Raw genomic sequence first — 26,329 nt, 5'->3', positions numbered from 1 at the left:
TTTCGCAAGTCTGGTGCGAAGCGTGCCCGGTCGGCTAACAATTGACGTTGCTTTTTGCCTTTCCCCCGGCACCAGTCACAGCAATTGACTTGGCTAAGCTGCACTGAATTGTCAGAATCGCTTTCGGTATTCAACCAACGAATTTCACGTTTCTGTAGTTTGACTGCTCGTGTCTGGCTGGGCATTTTGTGTGAGCTCTATAACATACAAAGGCAGAAAATATTTTAATGGAATTATGTTTTGTAGTACCAGTAAGTTAAAAGTTAAAGTTTCTTAAAGCACTTTTCTCTCCATTTACAAAGGGCATTGGTTTTGTATCGGTTGTTCATCTACCATAACATGGTGTAGGGTAATTTGCACCTTCTGCTTGACCTTGTCTCTATATAACATTGTGTTCACATCCCTAAATATTGATGTAATCATAAAAATATTGTATTTATTTATTAAAGTGTGACATTGAAAAGTTCCTTTGCACAGGATGCCGACTAGATTAGGTACAACGACGCCTATTTCTGCCGTGAAGCAGTTATGTGTATCTGTGTTTCGGCACATGAGACTTAACATCTTATGTCTCAAGGCGACGAGCGCAATTGTAGTGCCGCTCAGAATTTTAGGGTTTTTCAAGAATCCTGAGCGGCACTGTCTTGTTATGGGCAGGGCGTATCAATTATTATCAGATGAATGTCCTGCTCGTCTCGTCCCTTATTGTCACAAAAAAAATATTTTGACTTAGATTTTGGCGCTCGCGTTTCCGCAATTAGTTGTCTTGGTCAGTTACTACGAGAACAACGAGAAGTTCATAGCATTCCGGGGATGGTAAAAGACTTCCCGGAGTGTCATCGTATTCTCGAGGATTACATAAGTGCCCGTTTCATCTTCGACCGGAGATTCTCTGCACATAGGGCTGTCCATTACGATTCTTTGCTTTCTTTCCATGCTCTAAGTCATATCGGTTTGGGAATACTGTAAGCAGCAGATATAAACCCACAAATCGGGACGCTAAAATTTTCCAAATTTACGCAATAGTAGAATCCGTCCACTTTAAACAATAATAATTGAAAAAATGTCGGTGCTAAAGTGGGTAATATATTTGTCACAGAACAAGCTCACTTGAATCCCACTATAAACTATGGCTACGTTCTGGAGATTCCACTGCACTGGTGTTGAAAAGAAGAAAATAGTTCATCTAGCAATTAACATAAGAAGGCTGGTGGGTTCATTTTTCACATTGATTCGATTAAGTCATGAATTGAAAAAAAATATTATTTCTTGCACCCCTTCTTCTCAGGTTTGAGGCAGTCTATTTCGTATGGGTGGTAGTTTTCGATTTTCAATAAGTGATATTGAATCCTATTTTGAACATAAATATTTGAATTTGAATTTGTACAGGCTGGCCTTTCTCTAAAATAAATTATTTATTTATTTACTTAAAATGTAAGAACCACAAAGTCTAATAATAAATTTCTAGATACGAAGCCTTAATGAAGCCAGAGTTTAAAAATAAAAGAACACTCACCTCACAACATCAGCTTCTAACATTACAAATGTTGCAGAAATTACGAAAACTGTAAGTTGAGCGAGTTTGAATTTTAATAAAGTAATATTAAAGGTGGGACGGATCGCAGTCGCCCCGCACTTGGTAACGGTAAGTTCAGATTTTATTTTGTTGAAAGTTTCTTTAGTCTTTAGTTTCTTTAAACAAAACATAGGTAGCGTACAGTTCTTAAACAGAATATTATAAAATAATTTTGAAAACAATGCTTACTTCTAGAATGAAATCAGTATCTATTAATTAGACCTTAAAATTGAATGTGTTTACTACTACTATACTATAGATATGTATAGTTTGGAGGTTGCTTAATTAGCTGAAGAAACTCGGCCGACATATATAGTTTTCCCCAGGGGTATAGTTATAGTAAATGAATAGTTTGTAACAAGAACTGTAATTACGTCTTGTCATTTACAAACTAATTTTTGTCTTATTCGGCTTCCACTTCAAAATCTACACTTTATTCTAACCAGATATAAAAAAGATTTTCTGTTTCATGTGACTTTTATTTGATACTCTTAATTATTCCTCCTGAGGAATAATACAACTCTAGATCGTAGCCATTGCTAAGGAATACCCCTGAAGATCCACTGCATTTTTATTAATGAACTATAGATTATAAAACCATATAAAGCCAATACATAATGGAAATTAAAATAGACATCACAAACATAATGACATTACAGATATACCTACACTCAAACAAAATTTACTTAAACCTCCACCCCATAAATTTCATACCAACGTTGAAGTACCAAAAAACAACACATAGTGCTTGCTGTCGGAAAAAAAAACGGGCGACATAATTGAAAATGCCTAAAATAACGAAGTTGCGACGGAATTTTTCGCAGCGAAACTTTTAGCTATTCGGATAATTTCTTTCTTGCGAGCGTCATTTTAGAATGAATTTCGAACCGAGTTAATTAAAACTAGACGCGAGATTATGAAATTATTTTAATGACATTCTCGTTTATGAATTTGTTTATAACTCCGTAATATTTCTGACTGTCTATTTCAGTTTCTGGGATGGACTAAATTAGCTATTAAATGTTATATAATTCTTTCATTTATAAAACGGACACTACAGTTATTTATTACATTACAGATATTTATGTTAACGCGAGAATTATAATTTTTAAGGATCAAAGAGAGAGTTTCGGTGGGGAGTGTCCGGTTCGATTTTCGCCCGTCATGTATCAATGTGCTTTCGGTTTTCCAAATTCATATTGAATGAAAATGAAAAAAAGTATTGTATGTAAACCTACATACCTACGAAGATATTCGTAGGTGTGTAACATAATCGACAATTACATCGGTCATACAAAATTTATTGTTGACTGTTTTATTTTCAATGATTTTTTATCTAAAAATACTATGTGTACTCTACCTGTATCAAAAACACTTTCTTGAAATGTCAATTTCTCAAAAAGATAAGTATTAAAATTTTGCTATAATTAAAATTAAGATTTAGTGAAAGTTTTAAAAGTTTGATTCCTTTTGAATTTTTGTTGATGTTAATTAGGACCTCCACTGGGAAATGATAATAACAGAGATTTGGTCAATTCCCTAAGTAATTTGATGAAATCACTGATGTTTAAAGAACAACATGATTTTATCATTTCTCTAAGCAAATCTAGTGATTTGATCAAATGCCAGGGTTGGTTCCGTGAAATAACAATGAGTGACGCGACTAGAAGAACCGAGCATCAGACTTGACTCATACCTCGACCAAGACAGGTGAGGTGGAATGGGTTGAAAAAACCACGAATAGGTTGGCGGGTATCGCCTATATTATAGGCCCCGCGAAGCGGAGCTTCTACTTGGCCTTTAGAGACACTTTTATCTGTTTTGAGGTTAGGTTACATTAATTTGATTTTCAAGAGACTGGTGCGTAACAAGTGGGGGAGTGGGCCAGGGAACATAGGACATCTCCCTCCCCCCTTACCCTCTCTCTCCCCTGCACTTGCGACAAGATACTAAATTCTTACCAAATTATGTCCAAGTCATACCAAATAAACCTTATAAATACTAAAGAAAATACTTTTTGTCATTTCACGGAACCAACTCTGGCATTTGGTCAAATCACTAGATTTGTTTCGAGAAATGATAAAATCGTGTTGTTATTTTAACATCCTCCGAGATTTGATCAAATCACTGTTTTTATCATATCCCTGCGATATATAATATATCAGAGATATCCACCTATGTATTGACTCATCACTGATATATAATTGATATACTGGAGCAGGGAGAATAAATTGAACTTCAATCCTGCTAAGTGTTGTGTCTTAAGTTTTACCCGAGCCAGTAAACCTATATTGTATAACTACAAGATAGGCACGGATAGTGCAGCGCGTGAAGTTTACATCGGACTTGATGTTTAGAGAGCATATAATTAAAACCTGCAAAAAGGCCTATAGAAATTTAGGGTTTGTTTTGAGACACTCTAAAGAGTTCACTAATATCACAACCGTCAAGGTACTTTATAATGCACTGGTAAGGAGTCGTCTGGAGTACAACTCGGCGATATGGGGCCCTTATGAGGACAAGTACAGGTTGATGTTAGAGCGTGTCCAAAACAAATTCGTTAGGCACCTATACTTCAAGTTATATGGAGTATACCCATTTTACCCACTTATGTATCCGACACTGTTTGTGCTGGGTATGGTTGGGTATACTGAGTTGAGCGTCCGTAGGGATTTTTTTCTAGCAGCGTATGTGGTGAAGTTGTTGCGCGGGAAGGAGCACAACCCGGGAGTTCTGTGCTGCTTGAGTCTTCATGTGCCGGACCGGTACGTGTGGAGGCGCCTCCATCCGCCACTACTATCCATTCCGATGGCGAGAACAAATGTGTTGGCAAAGTCGCCTTTAACTAGAGCCCTTCGCCATATAAATGAACTCCACAACAAAGTGGACATTTTTGAGTGTACGTGGAGTGATCTCACAAGGGTATTGTTATATGTAGTATGTCATGGTAAATAGTAGTATGTTTAAGTTTTTTCTATTTCTGGTGTGATATATTATTTGTAATGTAATGTAGTTTGATTGTATGATTAGTTTTAGTTTGATTTGATTGTTGTTTGCTGTGTTTGTTATTCTTGTTTGTTTGTAACTGTCGCATTAGGTAATACCTGTAATGATAGTTGCTATGTGTGTGTGAAATAAATAAATAAAGAAATAAATAAATAAATCACGATATCTCTGGAACCATAAGTCGTAAAGACTTGAAATTTGGTAGGAGTATTCTTTTCGCCGAGTAGAGGTCAGCTTAGAACGGATTTTACGAAATTCCACCCGCAAGTGTTTTTTTTATGAACAGATAACGTCTGTTGGGTCAGTTAGTATGTATATAACTGTCTTAGTTGATAAAATGACAACAAATTCGATTGACTTAGTATTACGGATGTAGTGGGCGGGAAAATAGCTCCTTTGGTTTTCGTCCGAATGTAAAGAAATTTGTTGTGTTAGCGTGACTCTCCAGAATCAGGCTCCAGAATATATATTTATAGTTTACAATATGAAAATGAAAATATGTAAGTTATATAAAAATAGTTAAAATTATATTGACAGCTTTTCCCAGAGCAACTTCCATATATTTAGTGAACGAGTATATTTGAGTACCCTCTCGGAATATATTTGTCATACATTCCCACCCATTTAACTAAAATATCTTGGAGGTAAACAAAAAGAACGGAAGCCATCGACGTCAAATAGGACGTCGGGGTAAAATTGAACCGTTGTTTACGTAATGTATTAGCGCATTTATTCGCGCGAGACGGTGCACTCTCGATCCTGAGCGATAATATTTTAACTTTATCTCGTATACTGGATGGCCCAACATCAATAGTCACAGACTAGGTATAACAGTAGTGTTCAGTATTATATGAAGTAAATAATAAAAATAAGCATTTTTATTGAAATCAATTATATAACTTTTGAATACACTTTCATAAAATCGATATATAACAGTGAGTAAAATGCGGTGGCGAGGCAAAGTTAGTTACAGATAACAACAGACAGAACTGAATGAAATTATTTAAAAGAGGCTTTAAACCAAAAGGCTCATACAAACAGTAGATAGTAATTTATTTTATTTTATTTGAAAAACTTATATTTTACACCAATACAGTTTTCACTTATATGTATTAACAATAGCAATTATTGTAATATACAGTAAAGTAAACTACAGTAACTTAGAAGTAAAATACAACGAGAATTCTATTATACTAGCTAAATCTATTCAAGGTAATACTTAATTAAATAGGGTTTCTTACTCTAAACTACTAAAGAACATACAAAAACAAACAAATATTAATGACATAGAGTCGAAACATAATAATTTACCAGTGGGAGGCTCCTTTGCACAGGATGCCCGCTAGATTATGGGTACCACAATGGCGCCTATTTCTGCCGTGAAGCAGTAATGTGCAAGCATTACTGTGTTTCGATCTGAAGGGTGCCGTAGCTAGTGAAATTACTGGGCAAATGAGACTTAACACCTTTTGTCTCAAGGTTACGAGCGCGATTGTAGTTCCACTCAGAATTTTTGGGGTTTTTCAAGAATCCTGTGCGGCACTGCATTGTAATGGGCAGGGCGCATCAATAACCATCAGCTGAACGTCCTGCTCATGTCGTCCCTTTTGTTCATTAAAAAAAAAAACTTCCGACGTCGATTTGTTCGAGTATTTCCCTAATTATATATAATCATATATTATATTAAAAAAAATATTCAATGATAAGAATAGCAAAAATTCATCTAATTAACTATTTAACTTTATCATACTCGTAATGACCTATCCGCATCATATTATTTCACTAATTTTCATAATAAAGTAAGGTTGGTTGCTGGCTTCTTCCTAGGTGACTAGTTTGATATACACTATTGAATCGATCTGAATTCTCGGGTAGCTCTGCTTTGCACCCTGCAGTATTATTTTATAAAATCCTTCACTGGTGGAAACTTTATTGAATTAGGCGTTACTTTGCGGGAATCCATAATTATTAATTATACAAATGATTTAAGTTTTCTTTAGTGTTAATTCCGCCAATATTTGTTTTAAAAACAATTTGACACGTGTTTCGCTTCTACACGAGGCATCCTCAGGACTTGTTGTCTCACCAAAATCTGGCACGAGACTCCTTCCTTGTCAAACATGGTGAGTCTTCTACAGTTCTTCTAATACTTGCAGTAATTCAAAGAGCAATTATCTGGTTCATAATATCCTCATTTTGGGCTGTTCTCAAATTTGTTACCAATAACAAGAAATGTTCATACTGATATTAATGCTCTGTGTATCGTCGTATCGCGAGCGACACCCGGCATGTTTATACGAGCGGGAATGCACAAAAACTGCAATACCCAACTCCTCTTTAACATAATAATAGATTTTGGCTTCAGTGAATTTATTTCTAAATGGCTCCAATGTGTCGTTGAGTTTCTCATGAATATCTTGTAAACAGTACAGTTAGATTGTTTTACGTTTGTCTTTCAGATTGCTTGAATAAATTGTAAAAATTATGCGGTTCTATCGAGTTATATAATTATTAACTTCAGATACTATCTGCTACCACGATGAAGAAGGCTGATTCATTAAAAATTTAAATATTTACATTCTTATATAGCACTAAATTTAATTATCTTTGATAGTAGCGTCCAATATCTCCGTGACATCATAATTCACAATAATTAATATAATTACAATTCAAAATGACAGCAAAACGAATAAAATAACAATCGTATAGTGACAAGTAACTGCCATATATCTTAAATTAAAAAAAAAATCAGTTTACTTGAAAAGCACTCGCCGATTAATAAAGGTTATATTTTAGGTATTAAGGTCAGTATAGCTTCAGGTTGTAGAGGAGTTTCCGCTGATAGGATATATTGAAATACACAATACCACAGATTAGGGCCATCCCTATATCCCTAAGTATCCATATACTTAATCGCTACTTACTAGCTGATGGCCTATGAGTCATCTATGAGGCGACAAGCTTATCGAGGCTCTCACTTCTAGTATCTTCTTATCTAGATATATATTCCATGATATAGACTTATTACTTAATTAAGACCCTTACACAAGCAATCATCGAAACATTTTATGCTTAGCACGGTATATGTTATTTCACTGTACTTTAGCCATTAACATAGACGGGTTGAAAATTAATTCCGTTAGTCCCAAAGTAATACTAAAAAATAACGAAACTCGTAACTGTTTTACGATTCGTCCCAACGCGGACGTAATTGAGGGCCAAAACAACGAAATGTATTTAATAAGAGCTCATTACACGTTTTCTTTCATTTTATTATTTCTCTGTTTATGTTTTTTTAGTCACAACGGGGCTCACTTGATGACCGGGGTCGCCCATCAGCCCTTCAAATCATCTACAGCTTACTGCCAGACTTTAGGAAGTTATCACAGACAAGTGAAGAAGTAGCAGAGATTAAAGACTCCCATTCTCAAATATATAGAGTACTAGCTGACCCGGCAAACGTTGTTTTGCCATATAAATTGTATTGATGTTTTGCTTGCTAGTTGATAAGAGATGGCGCTAGTTGTATTAATTAGTAACAATCACACTTCTTTTATATTTCGTATGATTCACACTATAGTTTTATAAATTATAGCCTTTTGTTATTCGTGTGTGTAAGCTTCATCAAAATCTATTCAGTAGATTTTGCGTTATTGTAAAGTTTCATCAAAATCTATTCAGTATTGCGTTAAAGAAGTTCAAACATACATCCAGACATACAAACTTTCACATTTATAAAATTAGTAGGATTTATTCTTCGTTGATATAGAACTATGAAATTTGACAAGTAATACTGTCGCTTACTACATACACAAACATAAGTATATGTGAGTGTGTGTTGGGCCGGGGGCATACATATACACATCACCGCACTCACCGGCCGCTGTGTATAAGGTTCCTAGTGCCCATCCCCAGTAGACATTTCTATAAGTTTTTCAATAAACTAATTTCTTTGGTTGGCGAGACAGGTTTCCTGGAAAATCTGTTGAGCTACTAGCATAGAGGAGCACGAATACTATTTTTAATATTATTAGTGACCCTGATTACTAAGCTAGAGGTCGCGCATTCGAATCCCGGTAGGTGCAATGAATATGAATGTTTATTTCCGAGTCATGGATGTTTATACGTATTTATGTATTTTTAAGTAAATTAATGTATTAAATATATTGTTAACTTTAACCTATAGTACAGGCTATGCCTATTTTGGGGCAAGATAATTTGTGTAAAAGTGTGTCAATATTATTATAATTATTATTATATTATAATAGCATAATAATTTTTTATCGCCATGTTAAGTAAATACATTATAACAAATGACTATATCAAATAACTTCGAACAACGGTTGCAAAGTAGATTGCTGATTAAATAGACAGACAAACACGTGTAACATGTGTGTGTACATACTAGCGTTCCTCCGATTCTATGGATTACCAAAGTAATTGTAAAATCTGTAAGTAGGACATCTTCGAGATAAATATGCGACACAATTGCGAAGAGGCCGGGTGGGTTTTTTTTTAATGAAAATAAGGGACGAGACGAGCAGGACGTTCAGCTGATGGTAATTGATACGCCATGCCCATTACAATGCAGAGCCACCCAGTATTCTTGAAAAACCCAAAAATTCTGAGCGGGACTATAACTGCGCTCGTCACCTTGAGATAGCTACATAGATAGCCACACTAGCTACCGAAACACAGTAATGTATACACATTACTGCTTCACGGCAAAAATAGGAGCCGTCCTACCATTAGGAATAATTGATTCAAACAGCAAAACTCACGGATGCCTATATATACGTCAATAATAAAAAAAATGCAGCGTAGAATTTATTTATATCTTTAAAGGTTTATTTATTTATTATTTATTAACGATGCTTGTTTTCTTTTCTATGTTAAAGTAGCCTATATGAATCCTCACAACGGAAAAAAAATTAATAGATTGGGTTTCTGGTCATTATAATATCGTCTAATCAAACTTAACCATTCATTTAAAAGCTTCGTATATTAATATTTCAAACAAACCCTTCAATTTAATGTTTAATATAAATTGATAACAGATATCGTAGTATGTACCTACACTAAGAAAATGTTATTACGCCTGCCCTAAGTCGGAGCCCATTTGATTGACAACGCTTACTTATTCATTTGTGCCCTTTAAGGGTTCGATAAGCCCTACCATTGTAAAAATAAATCACCTAAGGTTCCCTTTCTTTTGTAGCGAAATTCAGCTTGTAACTGAAAAATATAGCCACCTAGTATGATTCTAGGTACTATTTTATATTCGGTATGTTAATTATGTAAGTAAGTGTATTATATTTTTTTTTTATTTTAATATTTTTAAGAGAGCCAACAGCTTGTATGTAATGTTCTGTATGTTCATAAGCACATTGAGGAATTTTCTAGAAACTGTGGCATTCATAATGTTAACACGAGGAACAAACATAAACTTGTTATGCCTACTACTCGGTTGAGTCGAGTTAGTAAGTCTTTTGTTGGGCGATGTATATGCTTCTACAATATGATCCCAGAAAATGTACAAAACGAATGTGCTACAAAATTTAAAAGAATTGTTAAAAAACGTTTGTGTGGGGAAGGTTACTATAGCAAAAACGATTTTCACAATGACACCACAGACTGGGAATGGAGCGAATACCCTCAGGCTCTTTAATTATAAATGTTTATTGTACGATATTACATTGTAATCCATATTTTATATTTAAAAAAAGCCCGCTGAGTTTCTTGCGCCCATTCTTCTCAGGTCAGAGGGAGTCTTTTTTGAATGGGTGGTAGTTTTTGACGTTCAATAAGTGATTTTGAATCCTATTTTGAATAAAAATATTTGTATTTGAATATAATATTAATATTAAACCATTGATGATACAGACTTATACGTAGTAATTGCTACATATAAAAATTCAATACAGAAGAAATATATTTGAAACCTTATTGATGTATACAAGATTCAGGACTGTCAAAGAAATCGGCGCAACGATTTCGATGATTTCAACGATTCTGGCTCATTTTGGTCTTGAATTATTTGTGGAAGTCCAGGGAAGGTTTAAAAGGTGAATAAATATGAAAGTATACGGAATTAAATAAAAACAACAATTTTGTTTTTCCTTTGATGTGTCCCCGATATTTGTTTTGTATGGACATATTTTCTATGAGAGAATTTATTGACGCACCGTTTGACAGTTCTGCTGTGAAACAATTTCATTACAACAACAGGGAGCATATTTTACGAAATAATTATTTTTGATGTTATGATATATTATTGACAAATTCATAAAAAACATTATTTTATTTATTATATACAGAACAACGTCTGTCGGGCCAACTAGTACTTAATAAAATATTTTTGACTTAAAAATAATATGTGGAGAAAGGTCTTTGTCATGGGGTATTATCGCTAAATAAAATTTCTTCCAAGCAACGACAAACTGAAGCCAACATTTGACAGAGTCTACTTTATTTATATATGCGTGTTTTACAATGCGCATTTTGGACAAGCTAACTTCAAATTATTACTACAATCCGATTCAATTGAAAAGGCACAAAATACTCAGCTTAAAAAAATCATAAATTTGGTTAGGTCGTTTCTCTGTTTAGTGGGAATATAACACAGAGACAAAAGACATTTTTTTAACATGATTGTTAATCTATTATGAAAAAAAATTAAAGGATATTCACCATTTGCTACTAAGTGATATATTTTAACTCATTGAAAAGAATTGTAAAAGTTCTTAAGGTTTTAGTCTAAAGGTTTTTTTGAGAACATTAACGACATTTAAAACAGTAATATATATAAATAAACTATAAATAAACAGTGGGAGGCTCCTTTGCACCGGATGCCGGCTAGATTATGGGTACCGAAAACGGTGCCTATTTCTTCCGTTATGCAGCAATATGTAAGCATTACTGTGTTTCGGTCTGAAGGGCGCCGTAGCAAGTGAAATTACTGGGTAAATGAGACTTGACCACTATTTTCTCAAAGTGACGAGCGCAGTTGTAGTGCCGCTCAGAATTTTTGGGTTTTTCAATAATCCTGAGTGGCAACAGCTGTCTCATCCCGTATTCTCATAAAAAAACATTAAACATTAATTAAATTAAATAGTAACATTTGATTAATGCTTTTCATTACAAATTAATATGAAAAAGTACATGGTAAATAATTGATAATTACAATATGTTGAGAAAAATAATTATAATTTATGGCAATAAGAATCTCTAACCTTTTTTGTATCCTAGAATTGTGATTTATATTAAGAAGCGATAGTGCGTCCGCGCGTTGGCAGTTGTTGCATACCATTTGTGACGCTATTTCTTATGAGGTAAGAACCTTAAGGTACTTATTTGATTGAAACGTCAATGAATAATGCCATACAAGTATGTTAGATTCGTGAATGAGGGTTTGTAATCTCTGCCTATCCCTCTGGGGTCAGGGTTGCTTGTATCTATATAAAAGTATGGGGTGATATCATGATTTGTTATTACAAGAAGCAAAAATTATAAAGTATTTTTCATTTACAAGTAGTGAACCAAAATATAAGCTATGACGTATATTTCTGTCATTTCAACTTATAATATTTTTTATTTAAAATAGGATTTAAAATAACTTTTACAAACTTCAAATACTACCACCCATTCAAAAATGTACTCCACTGACCTAACAGGCGCAAGAAACTCAGAGGGCTTCTTCTTACTTATAATAATATTTCATGACAATACAGTTTCGTACGATTAATTTTTTTTATTAAGGCCATAGGTCGGTCACTCCATTCCCAATCTATGGTATCGGAAAGTCATTTACGTTAAAGTAATCTTCCACATAAACGTTTTTTTGAATTTCGTAACAAATTGGTTTTTTACATTTTCTGGGGTCATACTGTAGAAGTATATACATCACCCGCAAATGACCTAGAAATAAACATCCTCACTCGCAAATGTAACTTCGAATCACTCCAATGGTAATAAAGATGGAACCAGCGGCAGCTCCACCGAATATTTCCAGATCCCTTGCCCTTTGCAACGTTATCTTAGGGTCGTGTTTGTTCAACGAAGGACTGCGCTAACATTATTTATGAGTTCAACTGACTATCAGCTGCTCGACGTGTTTTACGCTCTTATATCAAAGCAGGAAGGGTTATTTTCGTATACTTTCAGTCATTTATTATGACTTAAATCCTTGACGTTGTGATAGAGATATAAATATATTAATAAGAGGGACTATTTGATTTTGCGGGTAAGTATATATCGGGCAACGGGTAGAATAAATATAGTCCACAACATTTGCAGTTGTGTGCAAAAAATGCGTTCATTTATTCCCTGGTTCTGATTGTACTATTAATAAACGTGATTAAGAAGGTATTAATTCTTAATTCCTTAATTCGGGCGTGTTACGACCATCTTATCCAGAGTAGCGTTTCTCTCCTCACCAACTTCATTCTGTTTTCGCTAGAAGCTCGTTGCTTCTTTAAATGGCTATTAAAATCATCCTCAAGCATCATATATATATATCAAAATATCTCTGCTGGCATAAAACCCGTCATTATCACTCCGCTACCAAAACCAATCAATGTAATAAATCGATGTATATGACGTTGAGAGTCTGTGAATTAAAATTAGCAATATCGTATTATTACATTGAAGTGTTCTAATTCAGGTTACCGATAACAGTTCGCAGGTCAACGACCCGGTATCACACACCATTCGTCTTGTCCGATAACTCGTGACCCCTGGCGTGCCATGCAAATTTTGTTAATTATAATTAGATGACCACTTCTAAACATAGTATTAGTTCGAAATTTTTATTCATTAAAAACATTTAACAATTTTAGTTACATTTATAGGAATCCTGCCGAATTCGTCAAGCTCAAATTGTTTTCAGCAAATTGTAAGTAAAGTTTAAAAGAACAAAAATTACTCTTTTTTAAAATCGTATTAATATTATGCAATTAATCAATATAATTAAAAACAGTGGTATCATTAATTATTTTACAAGAAGTAAAGGTCAAAACAATTAAAAACTATCGATATATAATTTTAAAATAGCTATTTATACTTAATAATAAATAACAAAAAATTACATTCTCGTGATCGAACGGTTTGATCACCAGTATATTTATTTACTGTTCATTGTTATATATTTTTTTTATGAAAATAAGGGACGAGCAGGACGTTCAGCTGATGGTTATTTATGCGCCCTGCCCATTTAAATGCAGTGCCGCTCAGGATTCTTGAAAAACTCAAAAAATTCTGAGCGGCACTACAACTGCACTGGTCACCTGGAGACATAAGATGTTAAGTCTCATTTGCCCTGTAATTTCACTAGCTACGGTGCCCTTCAGACCGAAATAAAGTAATGCTTACACATTACTGCTTCACGGCAGAAAAAGGCGCCGTTGTTGTTCCCATAATCTAGCCGGCACCTGTGCAAATTAGCCTCCCACTGGTAATATATAATACAACCAGACCTGAGGACATTTAAATGTTGTTGAGAATCAAAAGAATTGTAAAACAAAGTTTGTGTTGTAAAGGTTATTATGGTGTAAATGACTTTATAAATGATGCTACGCCGCGCGACATTAACCAGACTGTTTCACTAAATGTACACATTTTTTGTGACTTAAAAACCTGTTTATAAAAAAACCGATATGAAGCTGCATTGCTGACACTGTCGTGTGTTTTGTGTGGACACGTGACTATGACGATATTTTGTTTTTAAGAGTGTGCTATAAATGTTATATAATACATATTTCCCCAGCCTGCAGATGTACTAACGCCGTAGTTAATGTACTCAGATGCTTTCATTCTTTTACGTTCCCAGCTCCAATTCACTCTGTTGTATGCTGTATTACTGTAAACACTAGATTGCTTATGAGGCGCCCATTCTATTGTATGCGATCTCTAATTTTAATTTGGCTGTTTGTATGTACTGACAAACAGACAAACAGCCCGCAGCACCAGGTGTCAAGGGATTTTTTGTCAGCCGGGAAAACTGCATCCAAAACTAGTGGTATGAGGCAAGAAGTTCTTATCCAAACACGTGGTTGTCTATATATTCATAATGAAAATATTCTTCGTTTGAGGCTCTTTCACGCCCAAACCACAGATCGTATCGACATGAAACTACCACCATTCGATTCGAAATTTATTCTAGATGGTTTATGGCTACTTATTTTTTTATTGTTTAATTTATTTCCTTTAAAAATTCGCCCAGCAATGCGAGCGGGAATGGCTGGTCTGATGTAAAGTTTCGTTTGTAATTTATAAATTATAGCGAACATTCTTTATTTTAAAGGCTTTAGCTGCGTTAAATAAATTGTTTCAGTTGTGTCATTCTCACATAATACTTTTTAAAAGTGTGTAAACTTGAATATAATTGTTAACAATTTGTTATGTTTTGTTAAAACATAACAAATTATTTAGATTTACAAGAGCAACATCTCAATTCAATTTCCTAATATGCAAATATTGGGGTTGAGCAGGTTATCAACTGTAAAGTAGATCCTGTAGATGAAGCCACAACCTGAGAGTTGAACAAAGCCTACAAGATAATATAATTGTTGTTACTTAGATTCATCAGTCAGTCTATTAGTTCATTCAGTTATTGATGCTAAACATGTTTATCACCAGACGTAAGGTTCACGGTGATAGCAGGTGATAACGCAATCATATAGGACGTTGAACTTTATGTGTTTTGACTTGTTTATAACATGTGTCTAACGGTTACATTGTTATTATGTTTTTGGCTGAAGGTAAACACTGCATATGTAATGCTGTATGGTACGAATATTCATTGTTAAGAAAAAAATGTGCATAATATTTAGTATGATAAAAAATGCTCGCAGAGTTGAATGGTAATTAACAAAAGCGTTTTTATATTAATACTTTATCAAGTGGATTTTAATTAACTTACTATGTTTTTTCAACATTTTATATGCAAGTACTTTATCTATTAAATATGGTCTAGGAAGGCGATGGCTGGTCCACGCGTCACGCTCGTTAATGTGCGCCTCTTAAGGTAGGCTGGATAATCCTGTCTATATATATAAAAATCTTCTATTCCTGCTTTATTCCAAACGTATACTACGAAAGGTTGATACAAGAAATAGCTTTGTATTTCTACCGTTATTAATTAATACTGAGTAGGGTCAGAATAACAAATCTTACATGTTAAATTTATGATAGTTAATATTGAAAAAATAGAACTTTATAATATATCGACCACTTTAACACGAAAGTTCATAGTACAATATCGTTCATATTAATATCATGGACGAGTAAAAAAAGAAGGACTTCGCGCCGTGATATTATTAGCAAGTGAAGCACTTTTATGCTAGTGTGTGTGCGGTTACGGGGGATACCACTAACACAATCTATTCTCCCTTATGACCCATTTACTTTTAACTCCGATTTTTTTTTAATTCTTATAGATTTTTTACACTTTTTCACAACGCAAGATGGCATTTTTAAAATATTTTATTGCGACGCAAAACTGATCTGGCGAATATCATAATAGCGGCCGATCGACTTGTATTGGTGTAAGCGTGTGCGTGGGGCTATGTGTTAACACGTTAACTGGCATGTTTTGGTGCTTCGCTGTTTTGTAAGGTGACACGGAGTCCTTCGTTTTTAACTCGTCCATGATTAATATATAATAAGAAATTCATACAAGTGTATCTTTACAGTTACTTTACGATTTTATTTTTTTATCCCCATTACATGACATGACATTTAGAAACGAAGTACATGTTGCTATTTTTAGATGTATGCGTGCGCAAAAAATTTAAAAATAATACATAATTAACGCAATGACATACAAAATAAAGTAAACTTTAGTTTCCAAGACGATACTACATGGTCCTTTAAAGGAAGTATATCTCTATAAGGCCGGCAACGCTCCTATGTTGCTCTGGTGTTGCAAGAAGCGAATCCGCACGGATTCGCTTCACCAGTGATCACTTTACGTCAGGTGTCAGGTACACACGTTTGTCCTTGAAAAAAATATGCGCAGTAAATATTTGTCGATAAACCAATATGTCAAAATACCTTCTGTCCCTTTTTTTACTTATTATATGCATTCATTCAACTTCATGTAAGCCTACATTATTGCATCATAATAACAACATAAAACCATGCTCCTATACAAATTAATCTATATGTTGTGATGGATATGTAAATACAGACAATATTCTGCGCCCGTTCTTCTCAGGTCTGAGGCATACTTTTTGTAATGGTTGGTGGATTTTGACTTTCAGTAAGTGATATCTCATCCTATTTTGAATTTGAACTCATTTACATTCATTTTACCAGTGGATTCATCTTTGCACAGGATACCGGCTAGATTATGGGTACCACTACGGTGCTTATTTCTGCCGCCAAACAGTAATGTGTAAGCATTATTGTGTTTCGGTCTAAAGGGCGCCGTAGCTAGTGAAATTACTGGGCAAATGAGACTTGGCATCTTATGTCTCAAGGTGACGAGCGCAATTGTAGTGCTGCTCAGAATTTTTGGGTTTCTCAAGAATCCTGAGTGGCACCGCATTGTAATGGGCAGTGCGTGAAAATTACCGTCGGCAGAACGCTCGTCCCTTACTGTCATAAAAAAATTCATATAAATCTTACTTGAGACCATCGCACCGCAATGTATCACATATCTTTCAAAACATTCTGAAATCAATAACAAAGATACTGTTTACAGCTGTCGTAATTTGCCGCGGATAATCTAGCCGTATGATAACCGGTCATTGACCCGCTGAAAGAAAGTGATAACAACTGAAGCATACAACTAGCAAATGGGTTATGCAATTCTATTTCGGAGTGTTATTGAACTGACCTTGTAGACACGATCTCTGTACATCGTGCGAGTATGTAGGTCTTGTTTCGTCTTACGGCTGTTCCCAATATACTATCTACAGATAGATATAAATTACTACCTTCTTCTGTCAGTAATTAGCGGTCAATAATCTGAAACTGTCCCAATATACCGGATAAGGCATTCTTATCGCCTTATATTGGGATGCCTGAATTGCAATTTCCATATAAACTTCTATCGCTGGTAAGCTATACGTCGTCCCATTGACAGACAGCGTGTACGGATAAGATGAGTTTCCGTCAATAGGTTTATTGGGACAGAAAAGTCAACGATAGTTACGATTTTTATCTCAAGTAAGAGATATACATATATTGGGAACGGCCGTTACTTGTCCATATTTACTAATCACGTTACCTCAGCTGAGATTATTAATTACAATATTATTTTTATATGATGCGCCTAAAAAACTCTACTTAAAACTTTAGAATTAAATGAAAATAACAAAATGGTTCCTCTACAGCTTTTTTTATTTGTTTTTTAGTCTCATTTACTTTGCGACCCCATTACAACTTGAGAAATTCTTGCAGCCCCCTTGTCAGTCAGATAAATAATTTATAATTTAATTTTAAATGACTACCATAATGATTTTACGCATAAAGTTTTGACGGGTTTTGGATGAAAAAACAAAAATATCTTGATCTTGCAAGAGAAGCTCTAAAGTAATTAGTACCATTCCCCACTTCATACCTGTTCGAACTGTCATTCTCTTCAATGGTGGATATTAAAACTAAAGAAGTAGTAGAAATAGACTTCAAATAGAAAATGATTTAATCCTTTCAAGTAAGTTTTTGCCCCCTAGTGGCCGCGACCCACAAATTGAAAAACACTTCTCTACAGGACCTGAACTCTTCAGTGGGGTATCGAGTTGTGTAGAAAAACATCAGCTAGGTGAAATAGCTGGATCCGGAACCAATCCCATAGTTCTGGGAAAAGATGGAAGGCTAAAAATATTGACTGTATGGTTTTGATATAAAAAATTCCAATTTAGGGCACTAGCCGGAATAATGAGTGGTCATTCCAGGCACAAACGTCAACACACTACAAGAAACAATAACAATCCCAGCTGTAGCGAGTGCAATATTTTGTACTCAAAAAGTACAGTACGCCGGAGGACATAAATTAACAATGGAATTTATAAGAGCATCCTAAAGATATTGTCGGCTTTATAGATGGGATTAGGCTGAGCTGTAAGATGCTGTAAGATGGGCAAAGAACACAATAGAAGCACAAGGGCTGCAGTGTTTCTGTGGTTACAGATGTCCTCTAAGCCCACACAAACCAGAATAAAACCTTACCAATTGATATTTGCACTTACATATTTCTTTTATTTTAGGTAAATAAAATTAATATCATAAAGGTACAACTAGGTAAATTAACTTAATTATTATTTAATTAATAATTAACTTAATCTCATCCTACATAAACTTATTCTTTTTTAAATAAAGGACGAGACGAGAAGGACGTTCTGCTGATGGTAATTGATACGCCCTGCCCATGGCAATGCAGTGCTGCTCAGGATTCTCGAAAAACCCAAAAATTCTGAGCCGCACTATGATTGCGCTCGTCACCTTGAGTACCTCGTCACGTAAGTATGTTAAGTCTCATTTGCCCAGTAATTTCACTAGCTGCGGCGCCTTTCAGACCGAAACACATTAATATTTACACATTACAACTACACGGTAGAAATTGACGCCGTTTTGGTACCCACAATGTAGGCGGCATCCTGTGCAAAGGAGCCTCCCACAGGTAAGGTTATGCATTAAGAAGAGATATTAGAAATAAGTTTCCAACGAATTGTTAAAAAGTTTACTTTAAATCAACTAAAGTCTACGAGTGGCGACCACCATCGCCGGAGTATGTTGGATGAGGGCAGCGCAGGACCGATCGTCATGGTGATCTTTGGGGGAGGCTTTTGTCCAGCAGTGGACGTCTTCCGGCTGAAGTGGATGGAAATCAACTTGCGACGGTGTTCATGACCATATCGTTAATAAAATTTGTTCCTCTAGAAGACCATACTGTATCATAGTTATTTAAGGACAAACATTATGGTAACGTCATGCTATATATTTAAAAAAAATTAAGTCCTTTATAAAATTAGGTGCTAACGATCCTTGTTTAATTTTCAAAAGAACACAAAAGTATATCAAAATTTATTATTAATTTTTTATTAGTGATACTATATTCCTATATTGGAATACAACATAAATAATTGATACATACCAAATGTATGTTGACAAAAAGATAACGGGCCTCCATTTGACAAGGTCTGAACTTCCCTAGATTGTCTTCAAGGCTTTTAATGTATTTAATGTGAATAAGCTAAATTAGTTCAAAGTGCCTACTTATTTTCGAATGATCTTACATAAGGCTATACCTATGTGGTATTCTTCTTTGATAAAACCCTTGATTTTAATGGAAAAATCGCTAGCAAACCAAATTAATAAAATGTATGTTAGTTAGTATTGACTTCTTTTAAAATAGTAATTCGTATCTCATGTGATTCCTGTATCGTCCGGATAATATGACTAAATAATTGAAATTAATAATACCTTGATTTTAATGAACTATGAAGGTGTAACAATAACTGCTTTACCACAAGGATTAGGTAAACTATATGAAATATATAAAATGAGGGCTTGGCAATGAATCACGGAACAATTAACCCAGTTCTAGTTCGCGCCATGAAATTATTAATTATGTAGGAAGTATTGTGATTCAACATTGCGTGCGTTTACTCCTTACACGATGACTGTATACATTGTGGACTTAGGTTTATATTACACTCGATACTATGACCACGAAAACTAAGAGATTCCAATAAAATAGGTACGATACATATTCCGAAACTGAACAGATTAACATTAAAAAAACTAATAATATTTAGTTTGATTTTGGAACCAGTCATTCTTATATACAATGTTAATTGTATTTTCTCATTTTTGCATCATTTTTGATATAATATTATGTTAAGCCTTCGTCTTGGTCACTACGCTCTTGGCAGAGCGGTGTTGGCTGTCGTGAAGTTTTGTTATAAGGAGCAAATTTTATTTGCCTAATAATTTGTTGGCACATCTCTGTCAGAGGTCCTTCGAATCGACTCCTGCCATAATAGATTTAATGTTGGTCACCGTGGTCATCCATGTGATCCTGCCGCGATCTGGTACCTTCCACATTACCCTGGATAACACGCTCTCTGGCATGGGCAAATAGACGATTCTTATTACCTATTTCTGGTGGTGCTGCTTAAAACACTGCTACGCAATGAACAGGACATAGCACTTACCATAAGATGAAACTTCCATCACTTTTCTCATCATACAAAAAATTAATTGTTCAAGTTTATGAAAAATTGCTTAACAAGACTAATTCACTTTTATATTTACACATTTTTACTTAATTAGACTAAATTCAAGCCTAATTTACTAATTAAAAATAAACCAAAAAAATAGACATAGCCCGCTGAAAAGTTAGATAATTCCGTGTCTACTAAACACAAATTACTCGCTTGATATGGCCTTGTACTTTATCTATAACGCGTGTGGTTTTTAGTTCATTCGTCGCCCTTCGTAGCAGCGTTCAATGTTGTGTTCAATATTTTGCATTCATTAAATAGACTAAAAAATATGTAGACAGACTGTATAAACTTGGTATAAAAGAGGTTTTAGGTGGTGAGGTATAGTTAATTAACTTTGACATACCAAGACTGACGTAGTAGAAGGACATTTTTTGCACCAGACAAGAATTAATAGATACCCACAGATAATACAAAAATAGGTTTTTCAAAGAAGAAACTCTCTAATAAGTTTATGAATATAATATAAATGCTTAAATGATTGGTCAACTAGAGAGCTCAAAGACATCCTACGTTTGTATTCGCAAAGTAATAAGATAAAACATATTTACTGATAGAAAACTGCTTGGCTGCGGGTATCAAAATAAAATATGAACAAGGTTTCCAAAGTAAAACATTAACGATGAATCATTAATAGTTTTCGCAGTGCTCGCCAATAATGCCATGGATTTAAAATTTCGTGCAGATCTCTTTTTTTTTTTGATAATTATATTGGACATACAACTTTTTTTTTCTTATTTTAATATTAAGTTTAAGTGACGAGAATAACAAAAATTTATTAAATGTGCTAATTACTTTACACTCTGAAATAAAATTAAAGATATATAGGTCTAGACCAAATTGTTTTAACGGGAACAAAATACAGAACTATCTAGCATTCACAGCCTATCATTATTAACATGCTCCGTCTGTTTTGTTCATGTCTTTGCAATGATGTTACGATACGTTGCATTAATTACAGATAAATTGGACCAATATTCAGGTCATTGATATATTTAATTATTATAATACTTGTTTAGATTTTTTTCTTAATTTGAAACACCTTGTAATACAATAATTGATACTTCGTTTATTCTTGAACTTAAACATAATTCGAAGCCAGTATTAAAAAGCTGATCTGGTATTAGGAAGCAAATAGGTTAGGCATATTTAAAAAAAACGACAATACTTTTGTATAGACTCAGAGTCGTAAGTTTTTGTTGGTGATAATGGAAATTATTATGGATTAAATCTATGTATTCATTTAGAATTCTTAAATTTATTATTTTGTACACTAAAATCCATCAGATTATCTAACTTTAATGGTGATCATATTCCCATTCCATTAAAATTCTAATATTTTGGGTAGGAAAAGATAGCAACAAATAATTTTTAATATTTAATATAATATATATATATATCATTACATTATTATTACTAATAGTACAAAGTGAGTATTTTTCCTTGGTATCTATAAAGGCGTTCAATACATAATAATATATCCTCTAGCCTTTTCTTTTTTGGTTCTCGACACTGCTTCACTCTTTATGGTATTTTTTAAACATGACCAGATCGATAACTATACTATTACAAGATAATTAATTATTCACACAAAACAATGGTTATAACTATATTTACAATACTCTGATTACATTACATTAAAATTTATCATTACGGGCTGATCCGTTGACCGAAATAGCTGCCAGCGCTTGGGTTTCCAGTAGTATCGAGGCGTGAAGTTAGTACTTTGTACAATCTCCGCGTATTCGGGCCTCACTGGCCAAGTGTCTCGACACCAAATGGCACAAATATGTACCGTTGAGACCAACATATTTGCCCCAGCACCAACTGACGTAACTTATACCTGGACCAAAGATATACGACCCACCGAAAAATCTTCAAAACTGGACACCAGATTCTCAGATTTTCAGTTCTCACGCACCATGCTGATTTCTTTGATTATTTAGTTACCAAGTGATATTTAAAACTTTTGATGTGGATGACATATATGTACCTACAACACCAAAACTAACTTTTTTAAATCACATTTCTGTATTACTTCCTACTTTAGAAGTACATTCATAAACGTATTCAAATATAAAGCTAGCTGAGTTTGAAATGAAATAAAATGAAAATGAATTTATTTTGGAATAAAATCTTTCAAACTCCATTCTTGGTAAGTTTGAGTCATATATTTTTAAGAGGATGCTAGATTCTGATTTTAAAATAAATAATACTAATATTCAACAATTGATAATTATATAAAAATAATTTAATTAATAGAACACAGAGTTTGATGACAATGCTGAAATAATGGAACGGATATCATTACTCCGATGTACGGAACCCTTTGCGGATTTGATATCAGCTTCATCAACGCGAAATACAATGATAATGTTGTGCGGCAGCCATGTTGCATCACAAACAAAATGATCGCAAAATTGGTCTGTGTCACCCCTTGGAAACGATATTTATAAAATATGAATCAAAATATATTTGTAATATCAGATATTCAAACTGCTGTGATCAACTACTACTGGTTACTTAGTGAAATTAATTCAAAGTTTAGTTCTTACTGCATTAAATATATCTAAGTTCAGTCGAGGTAACAGACGAGGTTCTGGTGATCATCATTAGTTTCTCTAACTTAGTTTGGTTTGAGATCCTTTGAATAACTTCGTGCTCACTATTTCCAAGGCACACTGTATATATATATACATTATAATAAATTAACATGCTTGGAACTACCAGAAAAAAAGAATTAATATAGAAGCAAATACTTTTAATGGTAGATATCTTAAGGTAAGAATTGTTATTTTGAAAGAACAGAGATATGGATTACTTTAACGTTGGTGTGGCAGCAGGTAGAGTCGTTGAATCTCAACACCACACCCTTGGTTCAATCCTCACCCTCTCCAACTTTATTGTGATTCCCCTGGTGTTACAATAAAGTATATGATATGGTGATCACATACCACCAGGTACAAGCTCCCATTATGAATACATAAATGATATATTTTTCTTTAAAACAACTTTATTCGCTTCAAGATGTTACTTTTTTCAAGTTAAGTATTTTATTCGTAAATTTTCTAAGTTCTATTAACGAATTGATTTTTTGGGGCCATATCAACATGGAAGCATCACACGATGATTACAGATAATATTAATTAACATAAAGGTCAGATTTTGCCGGTACATACATCCGCATCTGTTCTATAAATTTGAACAGTCTTACTTTCATCCATTTCACGAAACATCTCAACAGTCAATGCAATAATTTCTGTCTCTAATAACACTTCGATTTATTTCTTAAGCAAACTCCACATATATTACCAAATATTTTTATTTGCTCTGCTATATGTCTTCTACTGACAAACTCGATATTTTCTACCGAAAAAGAACATATGAACCAACACGTCACGAATAACAACCATATGCAATTGTTTTGGAGAGATTCTGACTGTGCACAAAATATGTATTTATAACAAATATTATAAATGCGATAGTTTGTTTGTTTACGTTTTGACTACTACTTACCGGAACATAACATTGGCATTTAATAAACGTTCACAAAAATCGTCACCTTTTTTCTTCTTAATAGTAATTTTCGTTATTATAACACTAGAAATAAAGGATTGCTTGTAACTAATTCTAAAAGGCTTCATTAGAAACATAATAGCTTTAAGGGTAAATGTATACACTTTTATAATAAAGTCCCAGCCACTGTTCCGGGATTTTCTATGAAAAAATTTAAATGTTTTATTAAACATGGCTTTGTCGAAAATACTTCTATTGCACAGCTGAATATCTAAGTGATCCGAAAGCCTGGGACTAGATTATGATTATTTTATAGCAATAGCAATGACAGTACAATATTGTATATTTCATAAAAAAGAGCGCAAAAAAAAGAATGCTGGGAGAGTTTCTTGCACCGCTTCTTGTCTGTCAGAGCGCCATTTGTTCTGAAGCGGTAGTATCTAGTATATTAGAAATGACACCAAATAGAATTCTATAGGAATCAATTTTGAGAAAATTAAAGCCTTTTAAGCAAGCAAACATCAGCCTTACTAGTCGCTGACTATTCAGCCTTCCAACTGGCTCAGCCAGTCAGCCAGTCGGCCAGTTGGCCACTTGGCTAGTTGGTCAAAGTCATAGCTGAATTCTTAATTTTCAATAAACCGGTATAATACTACTGGACATTTACAAAAACTGACCGGGCATTGAACTGGTGACTCACAGCAAGACCGACACCACTAGGCCACATAGATGTCAAACGTCTTCCGATTACCACACGGCTGATAAGATATCAATGACGTCACGGTGACCTTGACGCAAGGGCGTTGACTCCACGCTGTTAGTGCACTTTATGATTTCATAATGATATTCCATTCGCCCTCTAGACGTATAGGAAACTTATGATATTACGTTAATCAGCTTACAATATTAATGGTGTATATGCATGATGGAAAATTTATAAAAAAGTTAATAGTAATACATTTACTGATAGGTAATGTTAGATATTTTAATGAACTAATCAAACAATTGATTTTTAAAGTGATATCCCTCAAATATGTGCGAAGGGAACGATGGCTGGATCATGCGTCAACTAGTGGACAGGTCGACCTGTTGTATGTAGTCATTGTATTTGTTGGATGCAATTACTAATTGTGGCAGTAATCACGACCATTATGTTTACGAATCATCCTTACACAAACAATGAATTCAAGCTTTAATGGTTGATGTATCCAATATACGATAATTTATATTTATACAGTTAATTCTTTATTACTTTTTATGAAATAATTTATATTATTTAAACACGTTTATATACATATAAACATATAGTGGATGCAACTGTAAATATATATTATATTTGATTGAAAAGAGTGGCCGTTGAGGTTCTTGTGTGTTCATCTCACGAGCTCAACTTTTTACGAACATATCGTAGATTCAGTAATTTAAAAGAAATGTTTGTAGTGCCAATTCAAAAGGGCTTAATTTAAGCCTAATTAAATAAAGTTTATTCGACTTTCACTCTGACTTTGACTCACTTCTGGGATTAATTATATAAATTATATTTGTATGAAATGACGACACAAACTTAAATGTTAAAATGGCACTTTGAATTACGGCGACAGGGTTCAGAGGCATACAAGTTATAAAAATCAGAAAATAAACATCATGAATAAATAAAAATTATCAAAATATGTCCTAGCCATGTCCATTACAATTCAATCTATTTAGTTTCTTCTCTCTATCTACTATTTTTAGACGGTCACTTTTATGACCTATAACAAAAGGAACCGTGTTGTTGTCAACAGGTCGACTTGGTAGGACCTACTGAAAATACATTTTGGAAATCAATTCCAAAAATTGCTGAGCGGGTGTCCTTTTCAAGACGTCCTTTTATATTTGTTAAGTTTACTATGTTTATATGTTTTGTATTGTCATGAATAAATGAATGTATATGAAATCACTTATTGAAAGTGAAACACTACTTAATACCCATTCCGTCACACTTGTCTATAATGCAAGGGTA

This window comes from Leptidea sinapis, chromosome 46, assembly GCF_905404315.1.
Source record: "Leptidea sinapis chromosome 46, ilLepSina1.1, whole genome shotgun sequence".
Classification (NCBI taxonomy): domain Eukaryota; kingdom Metazoa; phylum Arthropoda; class Insecta; order Lepidoptera; family Pieridae; genus Leptidea; species Leptidea sinapis.
Note: the sequence above shows the minus strand (reverse complement) of the source record.